Source organism: Corvus moneduloides, chromosome 6 (genome assembly GCF_009650955.1).
Source record: "Corvus moneduloides isolate bCorMon1 chromosome 6, bCorMon1.pri, whole genome shotgun sequence".
NCBI lineage: Eukaryota > Metazoa > Chordata > Aves > Passeriformes > Corvidae > Corvus > Corvus moneduloides.
In genome coordinates this window covers 16,416,102-16,441,634 of record NC_045481.1, presented here as the reverse complement: position 1 = coordinate 16,441,634, position 25,533 = coordinate 16,416,102, and the positions used below count along the sequence as shown (strand labels likewise).

The 25,533-nt window shown below is 40.2% G+C and overlaps 1 protein-coding gene across 2 annotated transcripts in view; it reads right to left on the bottom strand.

Moving 5' to 3' along the window:
• The window catches only part of CCDC88C (coiled-coil domain containing 88C), a 99,501-nt gene that overhangs the window by 62,300 nt on the left and 11,668 nt on the right, over nt 1–25,533 (bottom strand). The window lies entirely within an intron of this gene.

Below are 25,533 nucleotides of genomic sequence, written 5' to 3'. Positions count from 1 at the left end.
ACCAAACCAAACAAAAAAAACCCCCAAAACACCAACCAACCCCAAAAAAAGACCAAAAAAAAAAAAAAAAAATCAGACTTCGCATATACTGAAGTATGGAGCTTTAACCAGCAATTTCCATGGCAAAAAAGAGGAGAAAGAATTCTGCTTCCAGTCACCCAGCACGTGGAACAGCACTGAGGCAGGAATGCATAAGGAATTTGCGTTGTCTTTGTGTAATCATCAGATCGCTAGCTATTTAACTGGCAGACACAAAAGACATTACAGCTAACCTTTATGCTGCTAACATTCCCATGAGCTCCTCCTGCAAAATTGTTTGAGTATATCATCCAACACAACCATGTCTGAACTCCCTCATAATTGTCTGAGCTCAATATCTTCTAGCAAGAATCTGACAGTCACTGAATAGAAGCTGAAATGGCCCCAAGCCTGGAAGAGTGATTTGTTAATTCAGATTGAAAGATTCCAATTGTTGTAAGAGGTGATACTCTGACCCGTTTATTTTCAAAGTAAAATGTTTAAACAGATAATTATCTGTATTATTCTAAAAGCCTTCACCTTCAGATTAGTGCCTGTGATAACACCTGACTTACGCAGTGCAGCTCACCAGCAGATCTCAACACTTTATAAAGGAAGGCCAGTGCCACTGCTCTCCTTTTTCAAGCTCAGGAAAGCAAGTCAGAGAAACAATTATTTCAGTTTAATAAACTATCCTCTGTGAACCAATGTGCCAATGAACCATCCACTCACACAACTGCAAGCATGAGATAAAACATGTTAAGGGAAAGCTCCTACACTGATCAGTTTAACTCAGATTTTGTCCAGACTGAAACCTCAGAAAGTTAGTGAAGCTCAGCTGACACTCAGTGACTGACTCAGTATCTGGGATAATGTGACCAGATCTCAGATCCATTGCTCAAAATCCCACATCTGGAAATAGAACTAGCATCCCCCTCACCTAAAAGCAAATCAGGAATTCTTCAACGTCTATCATTTATTAGTAGTTTCTTGTTTTCAGTAACACAGATTGAGAAGTAAAATGCTGTGCCTCAGCCTGGACTCCCAGCTCCCCTCACATCTTATCACTCCTCCATGAAGACCCTGTGAAGTCAAACACTTATGCTTCAGGCAGAAGACTCTGCTGTTCCAGCCTGTAAACTGGCACAGGGACCAAAGGGCCCCACGGACCCAACCATCTCCCAGGGTACAGCTACTCTGGGCATTGAGTGAACCTGGACACACCACTGATGCCCAGAGAGAGAAAGAAATGGTAGATAAAACGCAGCATTTCCCCACAGGGGCAGCAATTATGTTACTGCATTATATATAAAGGATGCTATTATGCTTGAAATCAAACACAGCTGCGAGACTCCATAACAGAGGCAGAGATGGTGTGTGTGTCTTTCTACTTCAGGCAACCAGCAGGGCTAGGGGCAACACATCGAGGCAGGAACTGGAGAGGGAAACAGGGTTTTCAAACATTTTAAATAGCCCACAGCAACCCAGAGTACCCTGGAGAGCAACTGTACAAGCAAAAAGTCTAATTCCTCCTGTAAGAAGCCTTTTAATTATTTTTACAGCACAACTAAAGCTTGGTTAAAACAGTAAAGGTTACAACAACAACACATGGTAACAATTTCCCAGATTATTAGAACCATTAGGATCTAAATTGCCAGATTTACAGCTAGACAATTAACCAACTCAGAAGCCAGTTACTGCAAGGCAGCAATCACCTCCCTCAGAATATGGTTTGTCTTTTTTATTTTTTGTTGCTAGTGAGATTTCCATGAAAAAAAAAGTTGGTATCAAGTGTTACTTAAAGAATCAAAACAAATCCCTGTCAGCCCTCAGTGCAGTGCTCATAGGTTTCTGAAATGTTTCCTTGCCCAAAGATTGGGATATTTTAAACTTGAAAAAGATTTGTCCAAAGTCTTTTGACAGCAGCGATGGTTGGCAAGAATGGATGCTTCTAGATAGTACATCAACACCATGATCACAAAATATAAGGATCAGCAGCCAAGTGTTACACTCCTTGAGCCAGACACCCAAATTCAGTAGATAAAGCCCACACACAAAGGTTTGAGCAAGCAGTTACATGACCCTGTAACGACAGGGAGGGCTTTTCAAGTGAAGGTCACACTGAGTGTTTGCCCACACAGACATGGAGCCTGAAGCCAGCTGGGACAGTCGTGACACCCAGCAATGAGAAGGATACTGCCTAAGCCAGAGGTAAGTTTACTGAAAGCACCTAGGCTCTCCAGGGCTGGTACACCAAGAAACATCAGTGAATTACCTAGAAATCGTAAGGTTAAACATAAATATAAATGCTGTGCTCTTATCAGCAGCCTTCTGGCGTCTAAGCCCCTGCTGTGAACTTGCTTGACATCTGCAAACTCTTTGCAATCACTTTTTTAAAAAGAAGCTTAAGACAAAATAAAGCCAAAGTTCCCCCACATTGATTCTAACAGTCAAGGGCCTTAGGAAAAATCAAGACACATACAAGATTAAAGATAAAATTCTAAGTGCCAAATTAAGCATTTAGGCTTACTAAACACAAGAACACACACATTCATTCCCTCCATCTGAAAGTTTCTCATCATTCCTGGAGTGCTGAGGGATATTTTATGTCCTCTTTTTATCCCTCCAAGATCACACAACACCGGATGTTTACTCTTTGCCTTAGATCTTCAGAAGAGATGCAGTGGAAGCTCTCCCTCTCAAGTCACCGTGGTCACATATTAACACTGTATTTACCTGTAATAGGGTAAGTGGGCCTCTTGTAATTTTGTAGGAACAAAGTCTCCTTGGTCCATACTATATTTCAGTACATATTTTCTTCTCAAAAATACATGTGCAACAGCATGGTCTTAAGGTACTATTCTTAGATGCACTTTTTTAGTGCCAATTCAAGTGTGCCAACAGTCCTTGCAAGGAACAAATTGCTAGAAAAGGAGTAGGCAAAACTGTCCTTTCCATGGCTGAGAGACCAGACAAATACAAGCTTTACACAAAAACTTTCCCCTGCATTACCATACAGCACAGCATTAATATAGAGTAACTACTAGCTTCTCATGCAAAATTAAATTAACCTCTGCCTGAATCCTAAACAAGAAGCTAGTACTAAATAAATTATGTAAGGAGAGAGGCAGTCTACCAGTCATTGTAATTCAATGCTCAAGCCAAGCAATTCCATTTAAGTACATTGCTTGGCTATGAAATGCTAATTGCCCAGCTGACTGGAAGCCAAATGGTGCTTTCCTACTTAAAATGCCCATGAGGAAAAATCATCATCAGCTTTATTTATACCAGCAAAAGCAAACAGTATCGAGCCAGGGAATTCGGCTTACATTTTAGCTGCAACTCAGGCCAACAGAGCAGGAAAGCTCAGCAGAGTCCTATCTGTGCAGCACAGCCAACATCTTACTCTGATAACCTCTGTGCGGACCTGATCTCACAAACATCCCTGGAGTGGGAAACATTTGGTGAAACACTGAACCCTTAGAGAACGTCTCAGCAGGAGTCTGGCCATCTGCACCAGCCCAAAGCCTCCTTAGCAGCAGTACAGGGTGGCAGCTTTGCCCCTACACATTTTAAGGCCCCTTTGGATGCTACCACAAAGGCAGGCTGGGAACTGCATTTCCAAGGCAAGGTGCACTCCCAAGTCCAAGGGACAATCAAACACAATTCTCTTCTGGAATCAGAATTTGAAGGAAAAGCAAACATGCTAATGAACAACCTTTAAAGTAAAACACACTTTAAACAGCAAATTGAGAAACAAGGGGGTTTTTTTTAAAGTATGTTTTTTTTCAAAGTTTCCAGTTTTGTATTAAAACAATAATGAAAAGCTATTTTGTGGCCTATAAAGAGGTTATATTTTAGATGAAAAATATATTTGTCTTCCAATAGATACAAACTTCATAAAGGTTGGGGGTGGTGCTGTAATTATCTGAGGAGTTATTAATGGTGTCAGAGAAATCATAGCAAGATTCTGTGAACTGTATGGCAGGGTCTCACAAAAGATTAGACAAGATGAAACAAGTTGTTGCACAAAAATGACAAGGAAGAGAAACACAAATGTTTTATTGACATGTTTTCCATGTACATCTTACCATGCAAGCATGCCTGATGACACCATGTAGTGACTCAGTGCTCATTGTTTCCCTGCCAACACATTATATACATGACAAAATTTGATTAAGAACTTTGCTCATCTCTGCAACAATTGCAGTCGTTATGCGACGGACTAGAGGATTAGCTGTCTTTAAAGGGATTTTTTTTTTTTTTTCCTACTGAAAACCAGCAAATTACAAAGCACATTTCTAAAGACCCTTCAAGTGGAAACCCAAAAGCCACTAAAATAACTGTTGCCTCATCTGCTGAAAATAATCAGTTCTGACAATCGTAGACTAGAATCTCAGTGGGAGGGGATGTGAAGGAATCATACCTAGTCTTAACTGTGCTCAGCCTGTGCAGGGTACAGATAACCCACTAAATGACAAAAATATACTCAGCGTAAAAATACACCATGTAAGATCAGATTTTATTTTAAAAACTTACACATATGAGATTTGGATGGCATATTATAGTCTATCGTATAAAAACCCCTCAAAAAACCTAGAAGGACCCAGGCATAACCATCCACCCAATTCATTGTTATGGCTCAGGTTTTGTTATTTGTATTAGAGTAGTGCAGAGGTCCCATCCAGGAGCAAAACCTCATGCACTGGAGCTGTACAAACAGTAAGACACCCCTGGAACAAAGAGTTTGTTATAAATACCCAAGGTATTGGTAGGCTGATAAAAAAATTAGTAACAAGCAACAGAGGAAGGAAATGAAAATAAGATTCTGTGGTTATAATATGATCCATTGTGTGCACACTTGCTGCTTTATGAACTAGTTAAGTCCTTCAGGCTGGAGAGAACTAAATCACTCCAAATATCAGAGGGCATGGGAAGCAAAACAAGTCCTGATAAACACATTTTGCTTTAGGATGAAATTGTTCACAACACGCATTGTTCGCATCACAAAAAAGAATCATTTAAGTGTATTTAAATAAAGGTACTTTTATATACATAATGGAATAAATAATGGAGAAGCTGACACACATCAGTTGTGTAGGACTTTTATTTTTTAATCAAACTAAGTACAAAAGTGTATATTTACATCTGAACAATGAAATGTATTGCAGCAAATTTTTTTATCCTAGTTTCAGTAACTCCAGGATTAATCACTTACGCTAATAAAACATACAACTATGGTTGTGCCTAGTAGCAATATTGATTTGACCCAGGGAAGAGAAAATCCAATTGTGGAACGCTGTGTTTTCCTGCTTGTATTGCCAGCAGCACCTTTGACTAATTTACCTACTTTTGCTACAAATAAAAAGCCTATCGATTTAACCTCAACTTCTCTTTTCAAATCATGTGCAAGTGACTACACACGTTTGTAACAGTGTCCTGACAAATTACTCTTGACTTCTATTTTATTTCATCTTTGATTTGTCCTGCAGTGGTTTATGCAGTAACAGGGAATATGAAATGTGCTGTGTTAAAGGCTTGTCACTTGACATTACAAACCTAACCAGCTAAAATGCAATTCATCTGTTGAACACACCTTCAGCTAATCTACGGTGGTCTCTAAGGGCTGTAATAATTCACCTTAACACACAGTAAAAAAACACCACAGGCCATCAGAACAGACTTAAAGCACCACTGAATTCTCTGAAACTCAGCACCAAGCACCCTCACTTGTTTTAAAAGGAAGTCAGTTTTCTCCATACACTGGGCATATTTTACTGGGATAATCAGAAATTTCATGTCAAACTCTAAAACTGAGCAACTATATTTAAGCTTAACACTGAAGCCTGATATCAAAACACATTAGCCATGCAGAGCTCCGAGGTACAAACTCTACTCCACTGCCCTTGATCACTGGAGTGAAAAAATTATAATATTAAAATACAACTTGTTATCAAGAAACAAACACCAACACAATAAAAGCTTCTCTAAGGAAGATTATGTGCAAGATCTGTTTTCTGTCATTTCTCCTATTACAAGCATTTCTGAATCTTGGGGGGGTTTATGTGTTTGTATGAAACATACAGAGTAAACACCTAACTGGGCACATGATACCAGTTCAGATAAAATACACTGAATTTCTTAACACAATTTCTATAGTGCCATGAAGAAGACCAAAATTCATTAACCCAAGGCAAGCACATGGCAAGTTGTGAGGCTTACTTAGACGTTCAGAACTAAACATTTGCTTTGCAGCTTCAACACTGTATACAGAGGTCCAGGCTCTGAAAAAGTGCCAAGACTCTAAAGAAGCAGGCAGCCACTGGAGCGACAATTGTGACACAATTCCTGAAAAAGCAGCAGCCAAAAGTAGAGGAAAAAAGGAGTTAAAGATGCAGGAATATGAGTTACACATTATAGCAATACTACTTTCCCAAAGATGAATAATGAGCAGGAGCTAGGTAGCACAAATGTATACTTTTTGCATTTTTGACAGTATCAAATAATTTATTAGTACAAATGTTGCTTGAAAAAGAATGTGTTTTCTTGGGGAAAACTCTAAAACAAACTGCTAATCCTATGAGGGCACAGGGGCATGTGTGACAGGAATAATTTTGAGGTTTCTCTAGTACAAATATTGAAAAGCCAAGGCAACACTGAAGTTTAAATAAGAAAACAAATCTGTCAAACCAGAAAAAAATGAGTAAAGCAGGGAGGGGACAAAAATGGGATAATTTCATGATTTCTAGTATTATGAAAAATATTTTAGTAGCAAACAGGAGGCCTAACAGATGCAAAGGACTTTAATGTGAATGTATGAGTCAAATTTCATCAGTGACTCAGGGTAACAGAAGTACATCCAAGTTGACTGTTACCAACATGATACTCTTAACATCCTGTTGGAAGCAGGAACGCACAAAAAAACTTCCCATCTACCTCTCAGTCCCCAAAAGAAACAAGCTGCTTTACCCTGCCACTCTTACTAATGCTGAGTAAGATCCTACTGTCTCAGCCATCTTGACTGCCATCGGGGCATGTCAAAAGTCAGCAAAAGGTGCCATGCTTTGCCTTCCAAACATCCAAACACCCTCAGAGCTGCTCAAATATAAGGCAGTTAAAGGCTCAGAAACAAGCACAAATGTGTTCAGTCTTTCCAGAATAATACTCCCTGAACAAACAAGATTTAATTCACGTTACACTGGTAAACTATTTTGAGAAACCCAAACGGGTAGCACTGGAGAAACACAGAAAATGACACCTAGAAACTGAGAAACTGTAAATACATGAACAGTACTCAAGCAGTGATGACCAACAGGAATTTTATGGGATAAACATTTATGTTATTGGTTAGCGTTGCTCGCTTTGAAACGCATGAAAATCTTTGTCTCTAACTCAGGAAAAGCAGTATTTCCAGGACAATTTTTTTCTCCCAGTGAAGAAAGGGGTTGTGACAGTGATTGATGAATACCTGTTAGAGAACTGAGCAACTGATCTGTCAGTACTTGTCATACTTCCTTCCCCTAGAATGTTTATAAATGTGAAGGGGGAAAAAAAAAAATCAATTAAGTTTAAATTAAACCCTCCAATTTCCAAAAGCTAATTTTAAAGGTTTTTAACCATGAGTTTCCAACAAGCTTAAAACCTGTGCTTGGGCAGCTTGCAGGCAACCTAGTATTGGACAGCAAGTTAATGTTTCAGGAAGCGTGTACACAGTCACTATGCCATCAGCTTACTTTCTAACTGCAACAGAGAATGCAGCCTGAGCAAGAGAGGTCCTTGAGGCATTTGCAGATAACCATGCAAAAAGCCACGCTGGATTTACAGAAGAGGAAAGCTTTTAGCTGGTCTGAAGGGAAAAGGAGAAGGTACAGGGAACAAGCTGTGCCACCCTACAAGGATGCCTGACCCAACAATATGATGCTATGGGACAAATGAGGTGAATGAGGAAGTAGAGGGAACAGAAGGTTTCACTGGTGAGGTCTGTAGTTTAAAACAAAACCAAAGGAGTCTGTATTTGCTAATCACTTGATTATGTTAGGTGCTTTCTGCTACAACCACCTGACGCTCTCTTGTAGGCAAACTCTCATTACCAACCAGCTAACAGGGGCACTAAAAACCTCAAATACCAGTAAAGCAGAGAGTCCTTGCAGTTCAGGCATGCCCCTCTCAAATACTCCTAAAAAAAAGCTCTTAACGGGTATCATTGCAGGTTAATGTTATGAGCTTTCCAACTATTCTGAAGCAGAATTTATATCCAACATCATCACTTCAATGCATCACCGCATTATCACTATCATCTAATTTACCCAATATTAACAAGTTCAACAAACACCCACACATCCCTAGCCATGTGCTTTGCCACTGTAGCAACAGTCTAAAATTTTTTCTTAAGGTGAGTAAAGGGAGAAGCTTCAAGTCAGATCAGATGGTTTTCCAATGCACAAATGTACAGTGGTGTCTCTCTTTATAGCTAGCAGATTGCCCCAGGCAGGGAACACACAGGGAATTTTCAAGACCTTCAACACCTCCTGCACTGTACAGGTGGAGAAGCTGCAGTAAATTTCACAGTGACTTTCTCAAGGTAACCCAAGCACCCTTGGGAAAGAAAGCACTCCCAGCATTTACTGCGACAGTCATCAGTTTTACCATTAACACTGAGCTGCAGTTACAATAGAAGAAAAAGAGGAGAAGAAAGATGACCAGAGAATCTAGCAGTGAATAAAATGAGAGGACAGGAAAAGGAAGCCATGTCCTCAAAATAGCCTCTCGGATCTCATCTTTCCCTTTCTGGATTTTCTATGCTCATTTTTGATTTTCACAGGCAAACAACCTTTCCATCTGGAGAGTTACTGAGGCCCCCGCGGAGGAGGGGCACAGGTACCCACGGAGAGGAGACACAGCTATTTGCAGTTGACACTCAGCTACTCACGGAGTTTACTGCCAGTAATTCGCACCTCGGCAAAGCCGGGTCAGGCGAAACCCAACAAGGCAATTACCAGGTCAAGCTGCCAAGAACAGCCTCCCTGATTTGCCAAACTTGTTGCCACCGGGGAGCCTCCTCCTCGGTCCCACCCCACGGAGACCTCTCACTGGCATCTGATCCCTTTGTAAGCTGCCAGCCTGGAGCTACCGAACAAAGAGGATGATGCTTCAGGATGCTTAGTGCTCAGCACCCACCCAAAGCAAGCGGGTCCAGGAGGGGATCTGGGGAAGCCCCCGGACATTCTACACCCCAGGACAACTGGAGGACTTGCCCTCTCCTGTGCCATTCCCATCTCACGGAAGTTCACTTGTTGCCCCTGCCTGCTGGGTGTCCCATAGTAACAAATACTGTCCTCTAACAAGATATAGGTACACGCACTATATATCTCTATACATCTACACATACCGAGTTTTGTGTGTATGTGTTTCTGCTATTTCTCCCCCCTATTACTCTGGGATCATTATAACTGCTCAAACCTGTAACAAGCAAAATCCTTCGGGAAACCCCATCTGATTTTCTGTAAGGAAAACTATCCCCCACATTCTCACATTTGGAGTCCCCATGGCTCAGTAGCAAGAGCATCAGGAGTCTTACCCCACACCACACAGCAACAAGGTGGCTTCTTAAACACACAACACTGAAAAGTGCTGAAGTGATGAAAGAAAAACTGTGATACATCATATACTTGATAAAATTTAAGGTTAGTCTTTCAGGGTCAGTTCAGTTATCCAACTTATTTTGAGTCTGAGAATATACACCAAAAAATAGTTGCTATAACACTTTTTTAAAAAAATGAACGCACAAGCATTTTGAACGAATATGAAAAATCCTAACACAAGGTGCTGTGGTACATCAAGATTTTACATCTGCAATCATCAAATTCTTCTTTATGATGAATTCACCCTCTAGACACTTACAAACCCCAGACACCATTCTATTTCACAGATATGCAAGAGAAAGCCCTTAAAAATTAATGCTGAAAAGCCATGGAGCCACATTGAGTCCACAATTCAAATTGCAGTTAATATCACAGGATAACAAAGATCTCCTTACTGCACAGCAGGGGAAATATTTCACAGAAAGAGAGTTATGACCAAAAATAGATAAAAGGAAAAAGTCCCTTCCAACAGCTGCCACAATTTCACCTATACACAGGACAGGAAATAGCCAATATCCCTGTGTGGTAGCTGCTAGGCAAAATTTACTTATCAATGGCAATCCAGGCTATGCATTCACACACATATGCATACTTGCACATGCAAACACTTTCTCAAGAAGAATTTTCAGTCTTGCCAGCTCTTAACAGAGCTCCTTTAAGTATCTGAAAGGACTGATTAGCCCTGCTTAATACAATCTGTGTAATCTACTGCGGATCTTGCAGATAACTCATAACTGTTAACATTAATTAACTCAGCAGAGCTTTACCCTTCTTGCTCTCCCACCAGCCTCATACCACAGAGCTCAGTTTAAGCGTTCTTTCATGACAACCCTAGCAGACGGCTTCCCCAGAGGTAAGCAGCAATGGTGAGCTTCTGATGCAGAAAACTCAGTTAAGTAATTACTATGTTTTAAGAGAAGACTTTTCTCCACACTTTTTACTTCTCTTCAGCAGTACTGAGCAGTAGTCATAGCACACTCAATGCCTACAATACCCTGGATACCCATGATAAGAGAAAAAATGTGAAGGATACTGTTGCATCCTAGAAAATCCTTTCTTTATGCTATCTGTGAGAGAGACAGACAGAAGCTGCGTCACTATGTCATTATTAACATTTAGGATAGATTAGCTTCTAACAGTACTATGCCAGTTTTAAGGCTCCTGACCACTACATTTTTTTTATGTCAACAAAATACCATTTCCTTCTAAGTTGTGATGTTTCGTGCTTTCCTGAAAGTGGATGTCATCTATCATATGCTCAGACAAAAGCCTCATTTATAGCTGAAGGAAATTCAAGACCTTGTATTTACCGAGGAAAACCTTAAAAAATGGTCACAGAAGATTCAAAGTCAGCAGGAGCCCCCAAACACAAGGTGCTGCCTTGGCTATAGGTAGAAAAAGCAGAACTATGCATAGTGCCAACCCCCTTTTTTATTACTGGTGCCATTTTTTCAACCATACTACTTAATTTTCAGTGTCCTTGAAGGGCACACAAAGGTAGAAGACATGTATGGTTCTCAGCAATTTCCAAGCTGCCTCACTTGTAGCTAGTATCTCTTACCTCCATCAGCAGAGCTCAGGTTTATTATTTAAGCAACATAATGGAGGGAAACCCAATATGAAGTATCAAGTGACTTTGAGCTCCATATCAACCAGATCACAAAACAACAGCCAAGCAACCATGATGAGCTGGAAGCAGCAGAGGGGAGGATAAATCCCTAGAAAAATTGCTCCAGGCAACAGAAATTCAAGCCTCAGGCTGCAGAGAACAGCAACACGTCCCATCCAGCACATCTGGGCTGTGTTGCTCTGTAGAAATAAAGACTACTAGTATTTCAGAAGATACAGGTTATACAAAAGTGTATACTGTTGTTGCATATACTGAGCACCAGATCTAAGCCTAGCAGCACTCAAAGCATGCTGAACGTCCTTGGTGGTCTAGAAGAAGTCTGATTCCTAGAAGCAGCCCCCATGAAATTTTAAGGGACACTACAATCAGAGCAATGTAGCACAAGCAAAATTTTATCTGCAGAGACAGTGTTTACACCCTTCACCTCAGTAAAGCACAAAATCTTGGCAAGGAGCTCCGCTGTAAAACATGAAAAGGAGCCATGCAAGCTCCACTGCAAACTCGGGAATGACAATGATGTTGTTAAATGCTGGAGTAAGGACTATCTTACTCCGGTTTAGTAGCAGCCTTTCACGTAACTTATTAAAATGGCTCTGCATCATTGTTTAAACATACTTTGGCGCAGGCATCGAATTACTCTGACAAACCTGTTTGTCTCAAAGTATCATGAATTAGTTCAGTGATGAATGGCCAATCAGAAACTGGATCTCTATGGGAACTGGCACAGTTGCTCACCAGAAGAATGTTACGGTAAAACAAATTGTGCTCTTCAAACCTATAGTAATAGCCTGCATTTTGAAGCTGGGCACCCAAATTAATGATTTTTCTTCACAGTGCTCAGAAAACATGCAGCTCCCACAAATTATAAAGGAAGAAATGGATGCTTACTACCTGGAGGAAATAATCAGAGAAAATCCAGTTGTAACACAGTACCTTAACCCAAGTCTAGGTACTCTGGCACCTCAATAGCTGTACCCAAATCCACTGTTCCTCTAAATCTCAGCATAAGGCAAAGTTTCTATTTCTACAACATTAAGATACACAGTAAATATAGGGTGCAAAAATAAGGCATTTTAGTTTGAACCTCCAAATGAAGCAATTTCTTTTGATAGTGAAAATATGCAGAAGATCTGCTAAATCAAACATTAACACACAGTAGTAAAGACCAGAATCTCCCCCAGACTAAATCTGTAGCCACTGATGTTACTTTCTAACCAGCAATACAAAAACAGGCACAACTGAAACTGAAAATAAAAAGAGTATTTGCTGCATTTCAGACTAGTAGATACATGATTCCTTGTGAATTTTGACTAGAAGTCATTCTCACGAGGTAGAGGCAACAGCCCCTTTGAAATTGGCTCAGCACAATGCACACAGGAACTAAGCAAACTTCTTCAAACAGCTCTGCCAACACCATTCAGCTCCAAGCTGCAAAACTCTTGCTGTTTCAAACTCAGGGCCTCCTGTGAGCAAACTGCTGATTACACCAGGTTGTATGGCAGGTTTTTGATACATGCACAGGCCAGAAGAATAAGAATGAAACCTGCCCACTAGTCATGTTAAATACAAGATTTCACACCAGACTGAAGGAAAAGGATACTGTGCCATCTATTCATTCCCTTGCCCTCCATTAAAGGGAAAATGCACTGTAGTACACTGTATACACACTCTGAACGGAGTGCACAACTCATGCACTGCACCAGACACACTGCTATCACAAAAGATAAGTGGGAGACAGCACCATGCCAACATCTTATCTCCAAACGGGGGAGATATACTCAGTCAATAAAGCCAGAGTGCTGAAATGCAGGGCTGCAGCACATTTAATGGGGTTCTTTATCCCCAGTTATGCTTGTACATTACAGAAGATTTGGAGTAGACAAGGAAAATTAATTATAACAACTCCACAGGCATCTTTCATACTCATTTTTATGAGACTAATCCAGAGGAATCAAACTCTTACAAGCTTCTGTGAAATTTTGCCAGGGGAGACCCCTGGGTATCACTCCAGGCAAGGAAAGAGCAAAGGAAAGAGATAGATAGGTAGAGGACACAGGACATGCAGAGAGCTCTCCCCTGTTCCCATAATACTTGCTTTTTATTTATGAATTTGAGCAAAGAGGCCTTTTCTGCCTAATCAAGTGCAACTCCCTTGTTGCCTTGTAGCACCACAGCTGTGAATCTCCTAATTGCATCTTTGGTATGCAGAAGGTAAGAAATGTTCATGAAAAGATGGCACAAAAAGCTTTGCTGGTCGGTCATAAACATGGACACAAGGGCTTTTCCTCAGGGAATGGCCAGCACAGAAATCAGATGTTCAGAATGTATTTCTGGCCATATGGTTCAAAGTGATGAATAATGTGCTTTGGAAAAGAAGGATGATAAAAATAATACAGCACTGTAGTAAAGCACCAAATTAAACAAATAACAGGTGGTCACTAAAAACGCATTTTTAATGAGCACCTCTTTATGAATGCACACAATGCAAAGTGGTTTCCACTACTTTGTAACACACCACTCCTCCTTATGGATTAAAAATACCTCAGTTATATAGAGCGAGATGTGTAAGTTCTTGCTCTTTGGACCTCTCATAGAATTTATTTTTGTAGGATTTGGCAGCCAAGTAACATGAACTTTAAATTCTGAACTCTTAGTACTCACAGATTCTTTAATTAACTTTTTTCACTAGGCAACTTTTTTATTAAATGTTGATGTGTGTTTTAATAAACTTTGATGTGTATCCAGTATATCTGCCTCATCAAGTGTTCTGCTCTTCACATATATATAATTGAGGAAGACAGCAGTCCAGTGGTTAACACAGAAGACAATGTTTGAATTCCTGAGTCCAGACAGACATGAAACACAGATCCACAGCAGTTCTTCAAAGTGAATTATTGCGTTCCCAAGCTCTTCCCAAACCAGTCTGCATAAAATCCAGTGGTCAAGAATGAGACACTACTCCATACCAGGAGGTACTGCTACACCACAGGGTATTAAAACATAATAAGAACCAGGGTTACTTATCCAACTGAGAGAAAGCTAGAGAAATTATTAGAGGCCAGTTACCCAAGAAAGCAAGACTAGTTTAAATGGCCTATTTCTGCAATGGAGGAAGTCTCAGAAAGAATCCCAGGCAGTTAATACACTCAGGAAATGAGAGTTTGTGGTATTAGAGCTACAGTGTAATGAAGTACATTCAGCTAAACCTGTATCCTGCTTTGTCTCAGCAGAAGAGCAATATTATCCTAAGGACTGAGGCAGCAGTTTAAGCAGCTACTCAAGCCTGAATCTTCTTGCATGAAGGAAGGTCGGTGTTACAGAACATGAAAATAAATGTGTTCCTCCTCTCAAGTGCAGCTTTCTTGTTAATCTCAAAGATGACATATTCTTCATGTATCAGTCACCACTTTAGAGCCCTGATTCATACAGAGAGACTTAGGAACACATGGCAGGTTACTATTTCAGCAGGTTGCTTATTTCTGCAATGCGTAATACTCCTTGTAATTCTTAATTGCTTTACTCCTCAAGGGCATACAGCATATGTCTTGGGAACTGGAACAGACTTGCTCTGAATAGCAAAGAAAAATTAATGACTTGTCATTAAAAAGGTGAGAGGTAGTAGTAGTTAAGCTCTACTCTCTTCTAGCTGGTTCCTTGGAAGGACAATAATTTTTTAAAAATATTATTTTTCCCTTTTAATAGTTGTTTTGATGATACACTAAAAAAATAAACAAAAAAGGCTTGTCCCCACTCTGCAAACAGAAATTACTTTAGGCTGCTGTGTATTTAATATTGCATTACATTACTCAGTATGGTTGTTCTGTTAAGCACAAACTTCAATGACTTCCCAAGTGCCAGCAAACCAGTTCACTCCATTCATAATTTCTGTGATACAGCAGCAGTGTGTGCCAAACATGTGGAACTCAAAAGGGCCTGTATCACACAGAGGGAATGATGATTAAACAAACTGGGAGTGCTTAAACTGACTAACAGTGCAAAAACCTCTCTCTCCCCCAGTAAGTGCAGTGAGCTGATCTCAGTTAAGCCAAATTCATCCTTTTTATGAACACACAGCTTCCCTAACACCTTAAGATTTGCATCACAGCTTACAAAAATGTAACAATCCTTTAAAATCCTTTCCTAATTTAAGACTAGCAAAAGGAGACCAGAATACCCTTCTAGGAGACTTCTTGGAACACCAAGCAAAAAGCACTGCACTTCCATCATGACACTTGAATGCTTCTTCACATACATACGGGAGTAATTAAAAGACATGCCTTATGCCAGCCAGCTAGATACCAACAGGACAGATTACTCTGAGATAAATAAACCCAGAGGCTCATGAGTGTATGTGGGGAGGAGCTGCCTTGTTGAAGCAGCTGCTCATGGCTGCAGTTCTCAGCCATTGTACTTGGGGGGAGAAAAGTCTATCCAATGGGAGCTTCCTTTTGTATTTCAAGATTGCAAAGCTCCAGTCTCTCCAGGCAGATGGGTGTCTGCACTCCAAGGGCACACACAAACTGAGCTCCCTGTACCTCACCAGGGGTCTCTGCTTCCAGGCACAGTCCCTGCTGCCTGAGCTCTTGTGCACTACCCACATGAGCCTACCTGGAAAGGCTTTCTGCCCACCACAGTCACAACACACCCAACAGACAGAAAACCAGTCCTTAGAACCTGGCACTCATCTGACAGAAGGCTTGTGCTGCAAGGGTTGGGCATTTGAGAAGCTGCACATTTCAGTTTGTATAGATTCATGCTTTAAAGAAGTCAAAGTTGCCATCAACACCAGCAGATCTACCTGGCAATAAACCAAAGATTTCAGAGTTGTTGGTGCCATAGCTGCCACAAGTCCAGCAAATGGGATCATATTTCAGACTTTCCCCTTCTCCCAGGTAAATCTACCAACATCTGGAGTGCAGGTATTCTGGGGTCAGGGCTTTCATACTCTTTTTCTCTGACAGCTTTTTTTTTTTTATTTCATGTTCTTAACCTATCTCATGTAAGTCACACAGATGTACTTTGATACCACTTTTTCTCGTTTTGTGAAACTACCTCTTTTCTTACAAGTGACCTGAAATCTTTCATTTGGGGCACGTTAAACTTTTCATCTGATGGCTAAGAAGGTAGGAAAGGGGAAGAAGCACTTTTAAAAAAAACCCCTTAGTCCTAGTTGAAAGTGGAGTAAGACAACAATTAAAATTATCACAGTGCATAAAAATAGTTTAAAAATCCATCCTATGTACTCATGTAATTTTTGTTGCTGTAGAATCAAACAGATGTTTGAAATATTAAACAAGTGTTACATCAAACACGTCAAAAACATATCTGAACTGACCGGTATGAAATACTAAGCCGTACATTTTTGCAGTTTAATCTCTTTCTTTGCACTCAAGCACCCTTCATTGTAACTCTTTAACTAACTTGACAGTACAAGAAATCTGCATGGTGAGAAAGGAGTTCCAGGTATGTATCTCCAGACTTGTACACTTGTCCCTTTCACAATTTTTTGGTACTGTGTTAGGCAAGACCCATTCTTTATCATCCCAGCAAAGAAAAGACAATGGTTGTACACACCCCAACAAAAGAACACTCTGGCAGTCAAACACTCCCCATCATAGGCACCAGACAAAGAGGATAAATAAGGAAACAACCACAAGGTCACAGCATATACCTGCAGAGTGAATTTACTCTTTCTTAAGAAAAGAACTAAAAACCAACCACCACTCCAAAAACTACACACACAAATGCAATGAAACCTATGGCTCAGAAATCTAGTCTTTGATATAGATTTATGGGTGGTGGGGTGGGTGGTGGGGAGAGGAGTTTGTGTGTGTGTGTGTGAGATTTTATTTTTAATATGGCTTTGTTTTGGGGATAAAAAACAAGGACTGAGTATTTCCCAGCCTCTTCTCTGCTTAGGCAGATGTATCTTTCAGCACCTCTTTACCAGTTACACAAACCTCTCAAACTGCAACACTATATATTAAAAACAATCCAAACAAACACCCCACACAGAACAAAAACAAACAAACAAAAAAAAACCACACAGAAAACCCCCACAACTACAATGACTTAAATCTAGTGTTGACCTGATAACCTCCTTTGGCACGCTGGTCAGACAGCTGCTTTAAAATCCCAGATTCACTGATTCAAAAGTATCACACATAGAAAAGCTTATTTAAAACAAACGTGCTGAAAGCCAATCTGCTTGTCACCTCCTTTGCATATTAAATATAGTTGGCAGAAGCAGCTGAAGTATTTTATTTGAGTTACTGCTGAAGTTTTAAGCTGGGAATTATATGCTACCTATTACAGCAAAAACAGCTAATCAGGAACTTGTTTGTGTTTTAAGCAGCATTCAATGGCATTTAACCAACTAAAAATAAATCACTCTTCACCACTAGCTTTCTTAACTTACAAAACATTTAGGGGAATTAAGATTAATACAACCTGAAGGGAGAGACTTGCATGAGTATTAGTAAGATCAAAGTAGCTTGTGGGTTTGGGGTTTTTTTTTTGTTGTTGAAGTTGGGGTTTTTTAAATGTATTTGGTATTTCAGATTATTCCTTTAGAGTCTCAAGAGTTACTGGTAATAACACTATATCTACTTGGCTATAAGTGTATTTCTACTTGTTTAAAAGCATACTGAAAAGAAGCTTTAAATGAGCTGTCCTTTATAAATGGGTGACAGTACAAGCCTGACTGCAAAATCTGTGTGCTAGAAGAGCACAGCAGTTTACTGTGTCATAAAAACAACTGCTTTTTACTCTCATGCCAACTCAGCTCTCTCATCTGAGAGTGTCTCTCTTACAGCAGGTTTGGCAGAGGACTCAAAGCCTCCAAAACCAGGTGTCCTGCTAAGCTCAAGACTGGGAAAGCAAGCCAGTGTATCTTCTGCAGATACTAAAAGCGGCTGCCATAAGCACTGCAAAACCTCTAAGCACTGATAAAGTGTGATACATACCTTGACACTGGTAAAAGCTGCAGTATGCTAGCAATATGTCAAGAAGAACCAAAACAAATCATGGTCTGGCAGACAGCTCTGGTCTCACAATATCCAAGGGTATCAAACCAAAACTGTTTGAAGACCCTGCTATGCAAGATGCTCAGCACCTCTATCAAGTCAGTGTCACTTAAAATCAGATCCTACGCCATACAAAGGAAGGACAATTGCAAGTTAACTGAAATGCTTTAGGAAACAAAAGGCCAAACTGCAGCTGTGTCTAAGGGAAGACAAGTCTTCAAGCAAAAACAAATTATTTGAAATCTGAATCCCTCAATTGCACAGAATTTGGACCTAGCAATTTATAAGAAGAGAATGGGCTAAGTGAAAAAGGGGGGATGAAAATCACCTCTCTAATCAAGACTTTGGCTCAGGCTACAAAGGAAATGCATACTGGAAGAAATGTGAGACAACTCAACCAAGTTTGAGAATTAGAGCACTCTGGTTTAGTTTCTTCTGCATGACTGGATGCTGGGAGCTAGATTAAGTGCCAGAGCACTGAAGTGTAAGCAAGGCTTCTAATAATGGCAGCTTTTGTGGTCTTCTACTACAGAATCATTCCTTCTGCATGTAAAACTGTAAAGATACATCCACATGCTGTTCAGATAAGCATTTGCCACAAACTCTGAAAACAAAGAGAAAGCTTTCAATACTGACACTTTTGCATATTCAGGAAAAGAGAGAGTGGGGTTTTTTTTGTTTGGTTGTTGGGGGTTTTCTTTCACTTTTTAAAATATCAACATTGAAGAAGTGACCTTGAGACATTTATTACCCCTTAAAGGGGCAACTCCTTGTAGATGAATTGTTGTTTTGCTTTGAAGTAACTACACAGTCTTGAGAGACTCCAAGCAACTCAAACAGGTTACTAGTCAAATGAGAAGGGTTTTGGCTGTAGGGGTTTTTTGGTGACTGCAGTTTTTGTTGGATTTTTTTGTTGTTGGTTTTTGGTTGGTTGGTTTTGATTGGGATTTTTTCATCTTTTTTCATCTTTTTTTATGCTTGGTTGGTTTTGGGGGGTTTTTTTTAAGTGAAATGTATTTTACTTTTAGAATAACTGCTTCTTGGGACTGATGCTGTTTCTTCAGAAACTTCATCCTGACAAATGAGTATTTTAACATACTTGGTAGTTCTGCCTATAGTATAAAAAAAATTAAAAGAAATTCAGCTCCTTGCAATTTCTACCAGTAAATGCTCATGCCTCCCTTGGGTCCCCAGTCATTTAGCTTTACTGTAACACAGCTGCTCCAAAATGAACCAGGCATTAAACTCAGTGCCAACGTCCCCTCCTATAAAATACACTGCACATCTAACAGGTCTTTCTGCGATACAAATTTGATGCTCCACTCCCTTGCAAATACGTTTCCAGTGGATATAATACGGATAGGAGCACCGTTAAAAAAAGAAGAAAAAAACCCAAGACACACAAGAACTCTAAGGTTCCACAGGGAACTTAGCTTCTTTTGGTTCTTAAACATACAGCAAACAACTTAGATGTTTTTGAAGTCAGTTCTTTAATGTAAGGTAAATAAAGGTGACTTTTTTAGAGAAAGAGCATCACCTACTGTAGTTTAAAAATATTAATTACCCACTAAATAAGTATCTTCCTGTCCTGTGAAAATGATTAAATGGCATTCATACAATATTCTTCCTTTGTGCAAAGACAAGTCTTTCCTCCCAGCCCCCAAAGGAGCAGATGTCTGTCACTATTATCTTGATCACCTAACGCACACAACTGATGTCATTCTAAGTCTGAAAAACAAATTAAACAAACATCTAGAGACTTTTAATAATGCTAATTGTGAAAGAGAACAGACAGTAGCAGCTCCACAGGGGCCATTTCTGTCTGCTGAGCTGATTTTTATTTAGGCACTTTTACTGGCCATATGAGGACCCAGCAGAATTTAAACACTTGACTCTCCTTCAACTCCATCTCTTAATCTCACACACAGCTTATATTCAAACAGCCCATCTAAACAGCTATTTCAAAAAGTCACTCTGCTTACTCAAAGTACAATGTGCACACACTTTAATTTGCTGCTTTATTTGCGCCTTAGAGTTTGCTCATTTTATAAATCCTTCTCTTCAAAAACCAACGTGTGCAAATGGGAGATGCATGCACGCATGCGGAAATGATAGCATTACAATTTCTATGCACTCGTGAGCAGGTGCCTTCCTTAATTTGCATTGGTGCAAAGTCCGTACACCATGTAAAGTAGGAAATATACCCTTTCCTGTGAGTTGTCTCCAGCAAAGAAATTAGCACACTGAAATTCCCTCCTGTCCCCAGGTCCATGACTTTCTCAGGTCCAGCAACCTGCTCAGCAGGGTAAATCCCACCACTCTTAACCAGGGTAGGTGTCTCCACAACCTTCACACCTATTTCTGGGCCCAAGAGCACTTACATTTGCCAAAGTACTGGAGGTCATCTCAAACTCAAGCACACCTTTACAACACAAACCACGAAAGCTTTCAGAAGTAAATAAAACTCTGCGTTAGATCCAAGATCTTCCACACATTTCTGAAACCTGATACTCCTTCAGAAGGACAGAAGCACTGCTTTAAGAGACATCTCAAATACCTGTCTCAGATGAAAATACCCTGTGGAAGAATTCCTTACGGGTCTAATAAGCCATTAAAAAGGTGAAAGTTCATTACAGAGCTTTGTATCACAAGCTGACCTAGGATGCTGTTGAGTGGAAAGCCAAGGCCAGCTGAGTTACAGGCACAAAGAGACACCTTTGCTTGCTCCACACCACAGGGCCTCAGATCACTGCCTCGAACTGACAGGAACAAGCCTGAGCACCAAACCTTAATCCAGAGTCAGAGCTGTGTGAAAGCAAGACTGTGGACTGAACCCTGTCATAATACAGAATGTGACAATAACCTCAATAAAAGTGACACTGGATTAAGTAACACTTTCACAGGCAGAACATGCCTTTAAAATAAGAATATAAATCACTTTCCTTTACTACCTGCCATTAAAAAGCAGAAGTTATTCGCTTTGGGAATCGGTATGCAATTAGGGGACTGTTTGGCAATCATACTTTATACATTTGTGGAATTCATCTTCTCTCTTTAAAGACTTTTGAATGAAAAGTACTAAATGACATGGAATTCATTACAGAAACACAGGCAACAAAGCGATCTTTAGCTTTCATTTTTTATTATCTTTTAGCAAAAAATAAACCTCAACTCTATATTCAGCTGTAAGTGGCATGCAGGCTGTTTTCTAACTTACCCAAAATTGGTAGGCTCTATAAAACTTAATTCCCTCCTTCACAAAATTTCAGCTGACAAAAATAGGACATTTGCCCAAAATTGAGGCAGCAGGACTGAACATGGCTATCTGAACAGTGACTTACATCTCAAACCTAATATCCAAAAATACATATGAAGTAGAGGACTGAAATACTCTGTGGCTTTAGCACTGGTAATCACAGCAACAGTCAAGGAGATTAACACTAGGCCTTGGCTTTCCTTAAGGAAAGTCACACACACTCTCACATTAGTCTTTTTAAAGCCATATAAAGGACACTGTGGATGCGTTCTGCAGTTCAGACATCCCAAGAATTGCTCTCGATTAACATGTCAGAGGTTAAGTAAATGCTTCTGTGTGGGAACCAAACAGCTATTCCATACTGTAAAATTTTACAGGTCACCTCCATTTGCCTATTTTAGGCCACTGCTCCTCTCTTTCCTTGGCTCAGTTTCTTCATTTGTCTGCACAATATATTCACATCCCTCAAGCCTATTAAGCAAAACAAAGACAAGACTGCAGACATATGTCAGGCTACTCTGCCCTTTCCCATATTCTAGCTCCAGGAAAAAAGTAGTTTAAAAGTCAGCCCATTCTCTTCCATCTGTTTGAGGTCACTATTTCATTCTGCATTAAAATGCACATAGAGCCTCAAGGGAAAAAACCATGTCTCTAAAATGAGTCCTCCCTTAAACTTCCAGATAAAATTCAATCTATCAGCCAAAATGCATCCTAGAGTCACAACCAGTAGTCTCAATCAGGTGTCCAACCTGGAATAGGTACCTCTCACCAACCTGGGAACACTTTGAAAACTGACCTCTGCAGAAACTTATTTCAACTCTGAAGCAGAAATGTTTGTTTAGTTCTTCTGGAAATGACCAAGACAATTTTCACTAACAAAGCATCAGATAGTCTGGCTGCTAGTGATGAGTCACCTGTCTCTTTCCCACTGAAATACCTGATAACAGGACCTATACAAAATGATCATGATTTTTGTTATTCTTATGTTTGTTCCACTGCAGCAGAGTGGTACTCTTTTTCAGCTGAAGAACTAGATCAAAGACTAACATCACTGGTTCAGCATTTCCCAGAATGGCCGCACCAAGGTCAGTCATCCCCTTGCCCTGCACCCACCACTACAATAAGTGAATGTCCTCACAATTCACTGTGGACAATACCAGTCTTACATACAACCTTCATGTCTCATGATCGTGCTCCTGCAGAAGAGAAAGCCTAACTCAAAATATTTTTGTCACTGCAGAACCAAGAAGGCCTCATTAAGCTAAGTACTGCATAAATACATATAGACAGTCTGTGCCTGTAGCAAGTTTAAACTAACTAGAAGTCAAACGAAGAATAGAGGCGGAAGCAAACACACAGCTAATAAGGTTCTACTCCAGGTTGTGCCAGTGGCAGAATCTCGAGTCCTGAAAGGCCCACTGCCTTACTGAAACACAGCCCATCCCTACAACAGTACCTTACAAATAACGTATTTGTCCTAAGAGTTTGTTTATTTCTTGTAGACTTGTGAAAAAGACAGAGAGGCTTCATGGCTGCTCACTGTTGTTGCTTTGTGCAGCTGTAACTTCATGCCACGAGAACATGCACACTACCTCTGGTAGGTGCAACAGTACAACTGCCAAAGCAGAAAATTTGGGAGGCTCTATGAATACAGCCCACTCAACTGTACAGAAAAGGGAGAGAGCTGCACTCAGGAGTGCATGAGATCAGTAAAGCATTTGAATTAAAAAGAGTGTCTGTTGAAGCTTCGGATACCTTGCTCATGAGAAAGCTGACACTCTCAGTTAATGATTTTGGAATTTAAAGCTCAAGATGAAGAAAGGTTGGACCTAAGCCAAAACTGTTCCCTAGGGAACAGGAGTCAAAGGAAAGCAGTCACTCAGGCACAGTGTAGTTTAACACATCAAGCTCACAAAGCTAGCAAAAAAGTTTAGTTTTACCTAATTTCAGTAGGCCATTGGGAGTACAGACTTTCCCCCCTAAGAACAGAACAATACTTTTTTGACTTCAGGGTGTGTGCATTTCTAGCATTTTGGTGTTTACTTTGCTAAGGACTAGATTACTAGCCCACTGGAAGTAGCCTGCCTAGTAGGGAAAGATTCCAGCTCACACAAGAGGACACTGCTACTTCCAGAACTTTATTTATAGCATGAATACAGTTGCCGGTCCCTAAGCTGTGCCCAAATCTGGAGCTCCAAGTTTGAATTGCTCTTTGCAGTTCAGTTAAGAGCTCTAAACCTGACTCAATGCTTCAACTACAGAAGTGGGAGCTGTTTACTGATTTGGAAGCTACTGGTATTGCAAGACCTTCACTGATCCACAGGGAAAAACAGCATTTGCCTCAGCCTGAACACAAACTCATCTCTATTCCATAGGTTAGAAACAGCCTCAGCAGCTCACAGGCAGCTAATACCCTTTAATGCGCCTGATAAAAACTCTGCTGCTTGTACTTGTTTTACACAAGTACAGAGCAGAGAAGTAAAAGGAAGACATGGGTCTGAAGAAATATGCCCTAAAATTAAGGCATCCTTGCCCTCCATGATCTCTGGGCCCAGCTAAGTGATTTAGGTGGGGACAGTAGGATTTGTGGTGATAAAGTATCCCTAAAAATTCAGTGAATTGCTTCCTCTTCACCCACCCCTCCTCTCCTTTTAATGAGAACACTAAGGGTTATTACGAGTTTCTCATTGAAGTTGCACATGCCCCACAGTCACAACTCTTTTCAGAATTGTGGCTCAGTACAACTCTTTTTTTAATTAAGAGACATTTCCAACTTTTAAGAAACGCAAGGCAATCTGCTAGGTATTTAGTGGCCACAACTGCAGGGAGTAGACAACAAAAATACAGCTGTGACCACACTGTAGCATTTCCTCCAACAGCATTTCTCATCTGCATACTCCAGATGTGACCATAATACCCATCCAGGCCTAGCCAAGGGATGATCACATTCTTTTCTTCCGTCAGATTCAAGTTTTTCATGTAAATGCTAGGAATTTTTGCTTGAGAGTGCAGTATATACTGCTGGAGTGATTGCTGACATTTTTGAAGGTTAGGAAACTACCTGTTATCAAAACAGACCTTTTCACAAAACTCCTTTTTTTTGGTATCAAAGTGATTTTTAGTTCCTTAGAAAAAACATTTAAGCCCAAAGACTGACACATGAGCAGAGGAAGCACAATAAAGCCAGTTCAAGCTTCCCCTGGCAGCCCACCTTAGGCTTCTTCCAAAACTCTACAGGTATGAGCATATTATCCAAGCATTGCAGATATCAGGACAGCTGAACTTACATGGAATTACAGGATTATATATTCTGTACAATACAGCAAAGGGAGAGGCTAATACCCTTCAGATTTTCTAGCTTTCTCCTTCCATCTTCTTTCAGTTTAAAGACAGCCAGGCATTGGAATTCAGTCAGAGCAAGAACAGTCATATAAAATTCACACTATGAGGAAAGAAAACTTTGTGCTGTGTTCAGCCTTTTCCAAGATATGGCACCAATTCCAGAAGTTTTATGATCAGCCATTTCTCCAGTGAACCAGTAGCATAACCATTATTAAATGCAATTAATGACATTATCTTGAATGCTCATAAAATCCCACAGCAAAATGAGTCATATGCTCAGTTTCAAAAGAGGGGCCTCTCAAGTCAATAAAAATCTGCAAAGGTACAACTGTTGAGAGAGTGGGAAATGCAAAGACATTGCATGGTACCACTGGTAGCCAACAAATAAAAACCACCAAAGCCTGCAGCAACCAATGTCATCTTCTGTTTTAAGAGTCGTGACAGTTTTTCTCAGCAGCCACCAGCAATGAAGTCTCATGCAGCTGAAAGTTGCAAGATGGCAACTCTTCAGAAAATTGCGAATGAACAAATTCAGTTGGCAAATTTCTAAAAGAGAGAGGTTATTCAAATGGAAAAAAAGCCTCTTCATTGCACGTACCCCTCCCAAGTTATGTCTGGTGA